Here is a 13912-nt window from a genome sequence, read left to right as displayed (position 1 = left end):
AACACGTATGACCTGACCCACAAAAAAACCTGCTTTCTGCACATCGATTTACAAAATATCTCTATAATCTGAATATCAGATCTACCATTATCCTCAGTCTCAAGAAAAGACGTAAAAAATACTTGCAGATGGAAGAGCCACTTGCAGAAGAAAACGACTCACACATCCAAAAACATCTGCTTTCTGCCCTACTACCACCACTCACACATCCAATTGTAAACCACTCAACCTAACCACCGCAGGAAGCAAGCACCCACGTTACACCACCAAGTCAACTATGCAGCCACCCATCGCTGCCGAGTCCTCTCCTTCATGACGGAAACCACCGCATGTGAAGCCTCTGCTTAACCAGCTATCTCTGATTTTATGAATGAAAACAGAGTATTTATGGTGCTCTCAGCCGTTTCTCGACGGTGGCCTAGGACGTCGCCCACACTTCACGCTACTTCCTCTCGACACCGTTTTCTCTTACTCTCTGTTCCCTCTCTCACTCATCTCTCAGCCAGCTCCTTCTCTTATTTTCCTCACTCTATCTCTCTCTCATCTTTCTTTATCTCTCATCACTCTTAAACCGATGACTTCTACACCTCACCACCGCGCGCTGCGTCTCTTTGCTCTGTGCCCATCGCTAGGTTCCATCGCTCGTTCACTTTGCAGTGGCTTTGTTTATTTTTGGGGGTAAGTTTTTGCCACCGAAGAGTTTTCTTTCTTCATGTATTTTGACCTCAACTTATAAGGGACATTATATACTCCCGTAACCCTAGTGTTGAAAATTGAAATATGAGTTTGAGAAGATAAGTTTTTTGGACGGGTTGACACCTTAGACAAAAAACTCGTTCCTAGTCGGGTTGGAGGCCCGATCAGATAACAATCTGATAAAGTCGGGTCGGGCTGGGTTACTTTAAACGGGTCCATCGATTTATCGAGTGTTTTGCCCAGCCTATGGTTACCACCTCAAATGGTTATTCTTTGTAAATATTAATTTAGGGTTCAAATAAACAATGAGTTCTCTCGTGAGGTCTGCCTACATGGGAATTGATAATATGAAGGTTGCATTGTTAAGTTAATTTATACTTAACGGGTTGTTTGGGTAATGAGATGAAATGATAATTTTGTTAATAATAGCGAAATGATTTGAGTTAAATGTTTTATTAGATTTTGAAAAATGTGAGAGAAAAAGTTGACTAAAAATATTATAAAATTAGAATATTGTTAGTATATATTTTTTAATATTATTTTTATTTCAAAAATTGAAAAATTTGTATTTTTTTTGTTTAGAAGTTTGGAAAAATTGTAATGATTAAGTAATGATTATATGAAAAAGTTAAAAATTTGAAATTGAAAAATATTTGTGTTTAAGTTATATTTGAGAATGATTCTTGGAGAAGTTTTGAGATGAGATCATCACTTTCCAAACAAGCCCTAAGTGCCCAAACGATCGCTCTGATTTTCAGTAGAATTTTGGGTTGAGTATGAGCAAGAAAATACTTAACCTAATTTGATGAATATAAATAAGGGATCGATCAATATTTAGAACATGGCCGTGAGGCACCATCTCCAAATTTTTGATATTTTGGATTTTATTTTACTTTTAGAAAGAGTTAGGGCCACATGTCCAATATGTCCAATAGTGACCCTTCCCCAGTTTTATTAATAAAAATTCTCACTTATGGCGAATGAATACCGTGGAAACAAAAAACTCACGGCTTATCAAAAGAACCTGACAAAGCTAAGAAACAAGTTACATAATAGGCCTATGAATACAACTATACACCTCTAATACAGGAATCCGACACCTCTGTAAAATATCAACGTGGGCAATATTTAGTCTTTTCTTCCTCTTCATTTTGATAGATATGTTCCTGAACCAAAAAATAATCTGCTCCCAACAAGCTCGGATCAACATGTTTCTATCCTCCATGCACAACCTGCATCAACGAATCCAAAGAATCCATACAATAAAAACCGGCGTGATACCCCTTAGATGTTCCAGTTGGGATGACCGTTTTCCTTTAGAAACCCAAGTCCACAACCGTTCTCTCCAACTTTGCTGCTGTTCATACTCAACCTCAAGGATAACTGATGCCTTTCTCCACAGCTTTAGCGCAAACTCCCCCTCTCCGCCCAGTACATGGTCCATTGTTTCAATCTTTGACTGCTCACAACATACACATGCCGAACACAAGGAAATGCCAATGTTTCAATATTTGATATTTTGGATTGGTGGAAGATTAATTAAGTAAAGTATTTAGGGAAAAATTGCACAAGATCTCATCCGAAAAGTTCTCATAATTTTCTTTCCAAACATTACTAAAACACAAACACTTTCAAACCTTCAACTTTCTTAAACTACCTTAAACTTTCTTGAACTTCCGAACAAAACACAAAAAATAATACTATTTTTTAAAATTTTAAATAAAAATAATATTAAAAGAAATTATATTTTAACAATATTTTAACTTTATAATATTTTTATTTAATTTTTTATCTTTCCTTTCCCAAAATCCAATAAAACTTCTTGATTCAAACAATTTAACTAGTATTTATAAAATTCTAATCTCATCTCATTTCTCAAACTTCCTAGTTTTACTTATAAATAGAGTTGTTTCTCATTTCTGTCTTGGTCCATGCAAAAATTGAAACCTTGTGAAGCTTTTACGATGTTGCATCCAATTAGAAGACGAAAGAATGCTCGTATTATATGAATACATGCCCAACAAGAGCTTGGACTCCTTTTATATTTGGTTTGGCTCTCTCAAGAACTTCTCTTACTACGACTAAAAGTTTATCTAGCATGATGAGCTTCGAAGTTCTCCTGTTGCTTTTGAATTTAATGTTCTGAAAAATCCATCATTTGTAGATAAATTGGATTGAATTGTACCAACCATAATTTTCTTTAATATTCATTTGCAAATCCAAAGTGAAAAATATCATTAGATTGGCCTCAGTGCTTCCACTTTACCAATGGGATTGCTCGGGAGACTCAGAAGTCAGAATTATACATATATATATACATATATATATATATATATATCCACAGAGATCCAAACAAGACCTTACTAGACAAAATATCTGGAATCAAACGGAAGCACAGACATGCAGAGTGGTTGGAAATTGGTGTAATAATTTGTAATAAAGAGTTTATATGTGTGGAGTTGATATGTTTGTAAATTAATTATTTGTTGTGAAGCTGTCTGTAAATCAGCAAGTCATGTGTATTAATCCTAAATCCCGACCTGAACCGACCCGAATTTATTGGGTCGGACCGGTTTGGCATGTTCAGATAGGCTTGTTTGGCCTAAAATTGGCTTGGACGGGTCGGGTTGCAGGCATTAGTGAAAAAGAATTTGAGTTAATAAACCTTCCATTGGTGTTTTGGAGAAGGATAATGATATACCTGCAACTATTTTTTAACTATTTTACAACCCATTTTACACCCAACTAACATAATTGTGCCACACATGGATAAAATAAACCATCAACGGAGAGTTTCTCCTCTCCTTCTGAAGGGTGAGGTTTTGTCTTTGCTCTGAGCAAAGTGGGTCCCTGCTTTAAACTGCAAAGGCACGAATGGAGGCTGAGTTAGAGAGACTATGGAGAGGCTTCATGTTGACAGACCAGGAGAAGCAAGGTATTGCAGTCACAAAATCAGAGGTCGAAAAGGTGGCAGGAGTAAAAAAGTTTTGTCTGATGCTTCTGGTGGTTGCTGAGAGAGTGATAAACAAAGAGGCTTTTTGAAACACAATGTCAAAGGTTTGGGGACCAGTTGGCTGGCTTCAATTCAAGGATATGGGGAACAGCAAATTCTTGGTGGAATTTCAACTTGAACAAGACAAAAACAAGGTCCTGCAAGGGAGGCCTTGGACTTTTGATAGATTTTTGATCTGTATGGAGGATGTAGATTGGAAAATTCCACCAAATGAGATCATCTTTTCACACGAGTCCTTCTGGATCCAAATCCATAATATGCCATTGGGAAGTATGAGCACAAAAGTTGGTAATCAAATTGGAGCAGGTATTGGAGATGTTATGGAGATCGACACTGACAGTTCAGGTTGTGCATGGGGTTAGTTTTTACGTATGAAAGTTCGCATCAACATCACTGAACCCTTGAATCGTGGTAGGCATATTGATCAGCTTTTAATTTCGACTTCCAAGCGTAGAAGCTGTCAAAGTAATACAAGGGTAAATCCCAAGATCGAATTCACAGGGACAATGAGAATTTAGCAAACATTTCATTTTCGCAAGACCACATATTACCGTTTGGAGTGACACGAAAATTTAAAATAATCAGCAAAGAGAAATAAATTCCTAAACTTAACCACTAACAATATTAACACCTAAATGTGGATATTTACTAAGGGAGTGTAGAGTGAATTATGAGTGAAATTGTCGGGACGTTCAAGCATAAGCAAAGCTGAAAATAAAAGAGAATCTATTTTTCTAAAATTGCTAAGATTAAAGGGATTTAAAGAAATCGTATGGAAGTTGACTTAAACTTGTAAGAAACAATTAAACAAACACTTGGGATGCAATTTTCACCCACTAATTTGATGATGGATTTACTTCTCTTTTTATTTTCTCTCGACCATTTTCTCATTCCTAGAAATCATAGTCGGATAATATAACAATGAACCACAATTTTATTTTAATAAAACTACTTGATAAATTATATAACAATCATAGAAAATGAAAGAAAATTATTAAAGTCATGTTACTTGTTCAAGTATCAATTGTGCCTTTACGTCTACAATTGATCTAAACCAAGAACAAAGAACTCTAATATTTTCTAAATGCACATTGAGATATAATCTACCAAGTTAATCATTAAAAGCACTAAATATTGAAATCAATCCAATCCCAAATAGTCACGGGTTACTCATTGAATCCCAAGCTAAAAATCTAGCCTATCATCTCTAGATTAACAAAATGCTCAAGAAAATAAAAATCTAACATCATCATATACTGTTTCAAATGAAAATTACTGAATAAAAATATACTGCATCCCACAAATGTGCTGAAATTCAAAACCCAAAAACATACAAACTTGCAGAAAAATAAATTGAACTGGAAAAATAAATTGAAGAGGAAGATGAACACTGTGCGAAAATAAAACTGAAGGAAGAAAAAAATGTGCGGAAGAAAAACTTGCGGAAAAACTCTAAAATCAAAAACTGCCGGCGCACGAAATAAATTTTTCTTTTTATACTCTCTCCTTGCGCACGCCTCAGCATGCGTTTCCTCTCAACCCCACCATGCCGTTTCACCTTTTCCTGCTGTGCGTTTTGACGTGCGGTTGAGGTTCGTGCGTCCTAGCGCTTCACGTTCACGTTCGTGCTGCGCGTTTCGAGTTCTTCTGCTGTGCGTTTCGTGCGTCCCTGCGTTTCAGCCCAGTGCACACGTAGCTCCTGCGTTTCATGCATGCGTGCGTCCGCGTTTCATGCGTTCGCATCTCCTGCTGCTGTGCGTTTTAATCTGCCCATGCATTTCACGTCCGCAGCTGTGCGTTTCGAGTTCAGCCCCAGCGTTTCATTCCTTCGCCACTTGCATTTTGAGCTCAGCTGCTGTGAGTGAATGGATCCATTTCATTTCATGTTGTTGTACCAGTTGGGTATTTCCAAAAATACCCATATAAATTAATATTTTTCTCATAATGTCCTGCAACACAAATATAATATGAGTAAAATTTTGGGATATTAATTTATGATGTGGTCTGGTTGCATTACAACTCTTTTCAAGTGTAAAATATCAAAATTTCATATTGAGTCAAGAATTAAAATTTACTACATAATTAAATGCTTCATTCACATTTTGATTAAACAATTCACTTACTTTAGCAGTTTAATCATGTAGTTTTTGACATTTTATCACACCCCCCAACTAGCTTTTTGCTAGTCTCTAGCAAATAATGCGACAAAAATATTGCAGGATTCAAGAGTGAGCTACTAAATTCAAAAATCTCTACAAAAGATCAATCATAGTGAAATCATGGGCATTAGAATATAGTCAAGTCAAATTTTAGCTCAACACAAAAGCTTATAAAATTCTCAAGAGCTCAAACAAGGGAAATGTACTTAAGCTGGAGATCTTTGAGTGCACCAAGTGTGTGAACAGATTTCCATTTGTTAGTTTCAAGATCTCTCACAATAGTTTCAACCTAGCAACTTTTTTCAAGAAAGACCAAAAGGTCTTCACTCCAATTCAAAACCATTACGTTGGCGGCTTTCACGCTATCACACTTTGAAAGACCCATTTTTTTTAACAGATCCCGGTGATAGGCAGCCTTTTCCAATGTACATGCACCATTTTTTTATTTTTTTATTTTTTTATTTTTTATTTTTGCATGATCTCTAGCTTGTCCCTTTTTTCATGTACTTTTGCAACCTTTTTTTTTTTTTTTTCATCACACTTTTCCTAAGCCATTAAGATATGGTTCATTGAAGTTCTTGCTAGTTGCTTAGAAGAAACCACTGATTGTCGTCAAACAAACCACAAAAAGTATCTGTTTGTGTCAATTAAGGTCATCAATCAATAGCTTTGAAGTAACTTTCCCAAGTTTGAGTTGCTAAGACATATCATAAGGTCAAGTGTCAAACTTAAAACTAACCAATGAGAATTAGTGTAGCCCAAAATTGCAACTATCTGATCTTAAGTAGAGAAGTGTGAAAATAGCAGCTTGGAAGCAACAAAAAAATCAGACCCCACAATAATTAATCCTGAGAGACTAATGGTAGAAGGCTCTCCTTACCCCCCAACTAAAAATGAGCAGTGTCCTCAATGCAAATCATGAATGCAATAAAGCATGAAAGAAAATAGGGCCGAAGGGAAATACCTGAGATGGCTGAAATGATTGTGAACGTAAAAATGAAACCATAAAGGAATAAACAGTGCTGAACCTGAAAAGATATACTAAAGAAAAAGAAAAAAGAAAGAAAGAACAAAACATAGAACTGAAACAAATAAAAGCAGAAAAATAAAAGGAAAAGAAAGAGAGAAAGAAAAAAATTAAAACAAAACAACAATGAGTTAAGAACCATGAGAATAAATGGGATCTTCCAAAGGAATGGAAGTATCCTCATGTGAAAGTTTTGCCAAAAAATGCTTAAGTCGTTGGCCATTAACTTTGAAAGTGTTTCCATTTTGAGGATCAGTAATCTCAACAGCTCCATATGGAAACACAGTCTTAACTACATAAGGCCCACTCCACCTTGATCTTAATTTGCCTGGAAATAGATGGAGGCGGGAATTGTAAAGTAAGACTTGCTCATTGGGCTCAAAACTCTTTCTTTGGATGTGCTTGTCATGTAATACCTTCATACGTTCCTTTGACAATTTAGAATTGTCATATGCATCTCGCCTAAGCTCATCCAATTCTGAAATCTGAAATTTTCTCACAGAACCAGCATGGTCAATAGAAAAATTAAATTGTTTAACAGCCCAATATGCCTTATGTTCAAGTTCAACGGGAAGGTGACATGCCTTTCCATAGACCAAGCGATAAGGAGACATGTTAAGAGAGGTTTTAAAGGCTGTCCTATAAGCCCAAAGCGCATCAGTAAGCCTTAAAGACCAATCTTTTCTGTTGGGGTTGACTGTTTTTTCTAAGATGTGCTTAAGTTCCCTATTAGCTAATTCAGCTTGCCCATTCGTTTGCGGGTGATATGGAGTGGAAACTTTATGGTGTATACCATATTTTTTCATGAGGGCAGCAAATGGTTTGTTGCAAAAATGAGTTCCATTATCACTAATGATAGCTCTAGGCATGCCAAATCTAGCAAAAATGTTTTCTTTCAAAAACTTAAGCACAATCTTATGGTCATTTGTTTTACATGGAATGACTTCAACCCATTTAGAAACATAATCAACAGCCACGAGGATATACAAATAACCAAAAGAAGATGGAAATGGCCCCATAAAATCAATCCCCCAACAATCAAAAATCTCAATGACCAAAATGGGTTGTAAAGGCATCATATTTCTCTTAGTGACTGTGCCTAGTTTTTGACATGGCTCACAAGTTTTGCAAAAATTATACGCATCCTTAAACATATGTGGCCAATAAAACCCACTTTGTAAAATTTTTGCAACAGTTTTATTTGCAGAAAAATGCCCCCCACAAGCCTCATTATGACAAAAAGAAAGAACAGCTTGTATCTCATGATCAGGCACACATTTCCTTATGATTTGGTCAGAACAATATTTAAACAAGTAAGGATCGTCATAAAAAAATGACTTTACCTCATGCTTGAATTTCCGCATGTCTTGAGCACTCCAATGGGGTGGAGTTTGTCCTGTCACCAAAAAATTAACTATGTCAGCAAACCAAGGCAAATTTTCAACTGACATTAATTGTTCATCAGGAAAAGAGTCAAGGATAGGGTTAGTGTGATCCTTTTCAGCAAATGTAAGCCGAGACAAGTGGTCGGCAACTACGTTTTCAGCACCCTTCTTGTCTTTGATGATAAGGTCAAATTCTTGGAGAAGAAGAATCCATCGGATTAAACGTGGTTTAGCATCCTTCTTTGACAATAAGTACTTTAACGCTGCATGGTCAGTGAAAACAACCACAGGAGAACCAAGAATATAAGTTCGAAACTTGTCTAATGCAAAAACTACAGCAAGCAATTCCTTTTCTGTGGTAGAATAATTTCTTTGGGCTCCATTTAAAGTTTTACTTGCATAAGAAATGACATGTGGGAACTTATTTATACGCTGTCCAAGAACAGCTCCTATGGCTACATCACTAGCATCACACATTATCTCAAAAGGAATAGACCAAACAGGGGGCTGCATGATAGGAGCTGTGGTGAGCAAAATTTTCAGCTTATCAAAAGCATCTTGACAAGAAGAGGTCCATTCAAAAGCAACATCATGCATAAGTAACTCACACAAAGGCTTAGAGATAGAACTAAAATTTTGAATGAATCTCCTATAAAACCCAGCATGCCCAAGAAATGATCTGATTTCTTTTACTGTTTTGGGTATAGGAAGCTTGGAAATAAGTTCAATTTTAGCTTTATCAACTTCAATACCTCGTGATGAGACTATGTGACCCAGAACTATGCCTTGTTGAACCATGAAATGACACTTTTCCCAATTGAGAAGCAAATGCTTCTCTTCACACCTGGCTAAAACAACTTGTAAATTAGTCAAACATGCATCAAAAGAACTGCCAAACACTGAAAAATCATCCATGAATATTTCCAAACAGTTTTCAATCATGTCACTGAAAATACTAAGCATACATCTTTGAAAAGTAGCAGGTGCATTACATAGTCCAAAAGGCATTCTTCTAAATGCAAAAGTGCCAAACGGGCAAGTAAAAGTTGTTTTCTCTTGATCTTCGGGTGCTATTTCTATTTGGTAAAAACCAGAATATCCATCAAGAAAGCAATAGAAATCATGACCCGCAACTTTTCTAGCACTTGATCAAGAAATGGCAAAGGGAAATGATCTTTCCTAGTGGCGGCATTCAACTTCCTATAATCTATACACATTCGCCAACCAGTAGAAATCCTAGTAGGAATCAGTTCATCTTTCTCATTTTTCACAATGGTAAGCCCAGATTTTTTTGGAATTACATGAATGGGACTTACCCACTTGCTGTCTGCAATAGGGTAGATGACTCACACGTCAAGTAATTTTAAAATCTCTGTTTTTACCACCTCTTTCATGGTAGGATTTAATCTCCTTTGCATCTCCCTAGAAACTTTAGCATTTTCCTCTAAGTAAATCCTATGAGTGCACACAAGAGGATTTATACCTTTTATATCTGCTATTGTCCACCCAATGGCACCTTTGTGTTGCTTTAAGACTTCCATCAATTTGCCTTCTTGATCATGAGAGAGTTGGGCTGAAATCACCACTGGAAAGGTGCTGTCCGGTCCCAGAAATGCATATTTCAAGTCACTTGGCAATGGTTTCAGCTCAAGTGTGGGGATTTCATTTGCTGAAGGCTTTAAACTTTTTGTCAACGGCGGGAGTTGCTCAATCTTTGGCCTCCATTTAGTCTCCAATTTATTTTCTGCATTAAAAACATGAGAAACATCAATGGGGGTGTCATCATTGAGAAGTTCACAAAAATTTTCTAACTCAAACAGCAGGTTAGTGGGCTGGTATGCCAAATAAGTCTCCTCCTCAAGGATGCTTTTCAACAGATTCACTTCTTGTACATCTTCCAAGTCTTGAGGTTGCCTACAAATATTGAAAATATTTAGTTCAAGAGTCATGTTCCCAAAACTCAGCTTTAAAACACCACTCCTACAATTTATTAATGCATTTGAAGTAGCAAGAAAAGGTCTCCCAAGAATCACAGGTGCTTGAAAAGAAGATTTTGGTGTCAAATGAACATCCAACACAACAAAATCAACGGGATAAAAGAATTTATCCACTTGAACCAAAACATCCTCAACAACTCCTCTTGGCATTTTAATAGACCTATCTGCTAGTTGTAAAATTATAGGAGTTGGTTTTAATTCACCCAAACCAAGTTGCTCATAAACATTATAAGGCAGCAAATTCACACTTGAACCTAGATCTAACAATGCTTGACCAATTTTTGAACTTCCTATAACACAAGCAATTGTTGGTGAACCGGGATCTTTATATTTTGGTGGGGTATTACTCTGAATTATGGCACTGACCTGCTCAGTAAGAAAGGCTTTCTTTTGCACATTTAATTTTCTTTTAACTGTACACAAATCTTTTAGAAACTTAGCATATGCGGGAATTTGTTGAATAGCATCCAACAAAGGGATATTAATCCTAACATGCTTGAATATTTCTAAAATTTCAGATTGGTGTTTGTCTTTGTGCAGAGAAACCAATTTTTGAGGAAAAGGAGCAGGTACAGGACATGAAATATTTTCAGTTTCAGTTTCATTTTGTTCAAACTCACCATTTTCAGCCTCATTTAGTACAAGTTTAGAGACCTTACCAGCCTTGTCTGAACCTTGAGCTGGAATGTTCACCACCTTACCATTTCTCAAAGTAGTGACCGCCTTCACTTGCCTCACATTTGAGCTCTCAACCGCTCCTTGTGGTGGTTGACTTTGTGGATTTGGTTGAGGTTGTGCAGGAAGTTTTCCTTTCTCTTGAGAGCTCCAAGCCGTAGTCATCTTTGTAAGTGTGCTCCGAATGTCATTTATCGCTTGAGAGTTTTGATTGTTGATTGTTGCTTGACCTTGCATAAACTGCTGCAAGGTGTTTGACAATTGATGCATCGTCTCCTCAAGACCCTTCTTTTGCATTGGAGGTGCTTGAATTGCGAGTTGAGAGGGTCCTGGAGCCAAGGCTGCTGGAGCTAATTGCTGGTCATTTCTCCACCCAAAATTTGGGTGGTTTCTCCATCCTGGATTATAAGAATTAGAATAAGGACCAGAATATGGTTTTTGTATCATATTTACAGCATTAGATTGGTCCAACAATACCTCTTTGAATGCGGGGATCGTGGGACACTCATTAGTTGCATGCCCATGATCCTCACATATGCCACACTTCTCTAAATTTTTATGGACAGCATGCACTTCATTTACCTTCTTCAATTCCATAGCTTCCATTTTTCTAGACAACAAGGTTAACTTAGCACGCAAATCATCATCTTCTTTTAAAGTGTATTTTCCATGACCAGACTCAATTTGCCTAGACCTATCATGCACATCAGCTGTGTCCCAAGATTGAGCATTTTCAGCAAGGTAATCAAAATATTCAAATGCTTCCTCAGGCTCTTTGTCAAAAAATTCTCCATTACACATGGTTTGTACAAATTGGCGCATTTTAGGTGTCAAACTTTCATAAAAAAAACTTATCAAACGCCAATTTTCATAACCATGATGAGGACAAGCATTTAAAAGATCCTTGAACCTTTCCCAACTTTGATAAAAAGTTTCAGAATCTTTTTGGGCAAAGTTCATGATTTGTCTTTTAAGTGCATTTGTCCTATGTATTGGAAAAAATTTCTTCAAAAATTCAGTTTGCATTTCCTGCCATGTGCCTATAGATCTAGGTCTTAATGCATTTAACCATGTTTTAGCCTTATCTTTCAAGGAAAATGGAAACAACTTTAGTCTAATAACCTCCTCAGTGCATGTTGGGTCCATGAATGTAGAACAAACCTCTTCAAATTCTTTGATATGAAGGTACGGATTCTCGGAATCCATGCCATGAAAATGTGGAATTAATGGAATCATTCCAGGTTTGAAATTAAAGACATTTGCATTCAAAGGTAGGATTATGCATGAGGGGGTACTAGTTCTGACGGGTTGTAAATAATCTCTAAGTGTCCTATTCTGATTCACTACTTCCCGATCATGATTCTCATTTTCAGCCATGGTACTATTAGTGTCAGAAGATGACTCAAAAGAAAGTGATGCTGAGGTAAAATATGCTTGTGATTCTGTCCTAACCAACCGAGAAGTTTGGTCCCTAGTCCAACCAGTCATACAAATAAGAACAGAAAATAAAAGTATATGCAAGACAAACAACAACAAAACAAAGAAAAAACAAAATAAAAATAAAATAAAGAAAAAAAATAAATTAAGAAAAATGTCACCCAAGTTGTGAAGAGGTTCACAACGCCACAAACGTCTTCTCAACAATATGAGAATGCTTTGCTAAACACCAGTTGTCCCCGACAACGGCGCCAAAAACTTGATCAGCTTTTAATTTCGACTTCCAAGCGTAGAAGCTGTCAAAATAATACAAGGGTAAATCCCAAGATCGAATTCACAGGGACAATGAGAATTTAGCAAACATTTCATTTTCGCAAGACCACATATTACCGTTTGGAGTGACACGAAAATTTAAAATAATCAGCAAAGAGAAATAAATTCCTAAACTTAACCACTAACAATATTAACACCTAAATGTGGATATTTACTAAGGGAGTGTAGAGTGAATTATGAGTGAAATTGTCGGGACGTTCAAGCATAAGCAAAGCTGAAAATAAAAGAGAATCTATTTTTCTAAAATTGCTAAGATTAAAGGGATTTAAAGAAATCGTATGGAAGTTGACTTAAACTTGTAAGAAACAATTAAACAAACACTTGGGATGCAATTTTCACCCACTAATTTGATGATGGATTTACTTCTCTTTTTATTTTCTCTCGACCATTTTCTCATTCCTAGAAATCATAGTCGGATAATATAACAATGAACCACAATTTTATTTTAATAAAACTACTTGATAAATTATATAACAATCATAGAAAATGAAAGAAAATTATTAAAGTCATGTTACTTGTTCAAGTATCAATTGTGCCTTTACGTCTACAATTGATCTAAACCAAGAACAAAGAACTCTAATATTTTCTAAATGCACATTGAGATATAATCTACCAAGTTAATCATTAAAAGCACTAAATATTGAAATCAATCCAATCCCAAATAGTCACGGGTTACTCATTGAATCCCAAGCTAAAAATCTAGCCTATCATCTCTAGATTAACAAAATGCTCAAGAAAATAAAAATCTAACATCATCATATACTGTTTCAAATGAAAATTACTGAATAAAAATATACTGCATCCCACAAATGTGCTGAAATTCAAAACCCAAAAACATACAAACTTGCAGAAAAATAAATTGAACTGGAAAAATAAATTGAAGAGGAAGATGAACACTGTGCGAAAATAAAACTGAAGGAAGAAAAAAATGTGCGGAAGAAAAACTTGCGGAAAAACTCTAAAATCAAAAACTGCCGGCGCACGAAATAAATTTTTCTTTTTATACTCTCTCCTTGCGCACGCCTCAGCATGCGTTTCCTCTCAACCCCACCATGCCGTTTCACCTTTTCCTGCTGTGCGTTTTGACGTGCGGTTGAGGTTCGTGCGTCCTAGCGCTTCACGTTCACGTTCGTGCTGCGCGTTTCGAGTTCTTCTGCTGTGCGTTTCGTGCGTCCCTGCGTTTCAGCCCA

General features: G+C 36.3%; 1 non-coding gene and 1 pseudogene across 1 annotated transcript; one reads left to right on the top strand and one right to left on the bottom strand.

Moving 5' to 3' along the window:
- Positions 1-7025: 7025 nt before the first annotated feature.
- LOC118344004 lies at positions 7026-11827 on the bottom strand (annotated as a pseudogene).
- Positions 11824-11930, top strand: LOC118344107. The gene has a single exon (XR_004797872.1). It is a non-coding gene; the product is annotated as a small nucleolar RNA R71 (small nucleolar RNA).
- The last annotated feature ends 1982 nt before the right edge of the window (positions 11931-13912 follow it).

Source organism: Juglans regia, chromosome 12 (assembly GCF_001411555.2).
Source record: "Juglans regia cultivar Chandler chromosome 12, Walnut 2.0, whole genome shotgun sequence".
Taxonomy (NCBI): Eukaryota; Viridiplantae; Streptophyta; class Magnoliopsida; order Fagales; family Juglandaceae; genus Juglans; species Juglans regia.
This window is presented reverse-complemented; position numbering and strand designations above follow the sequence as displayed.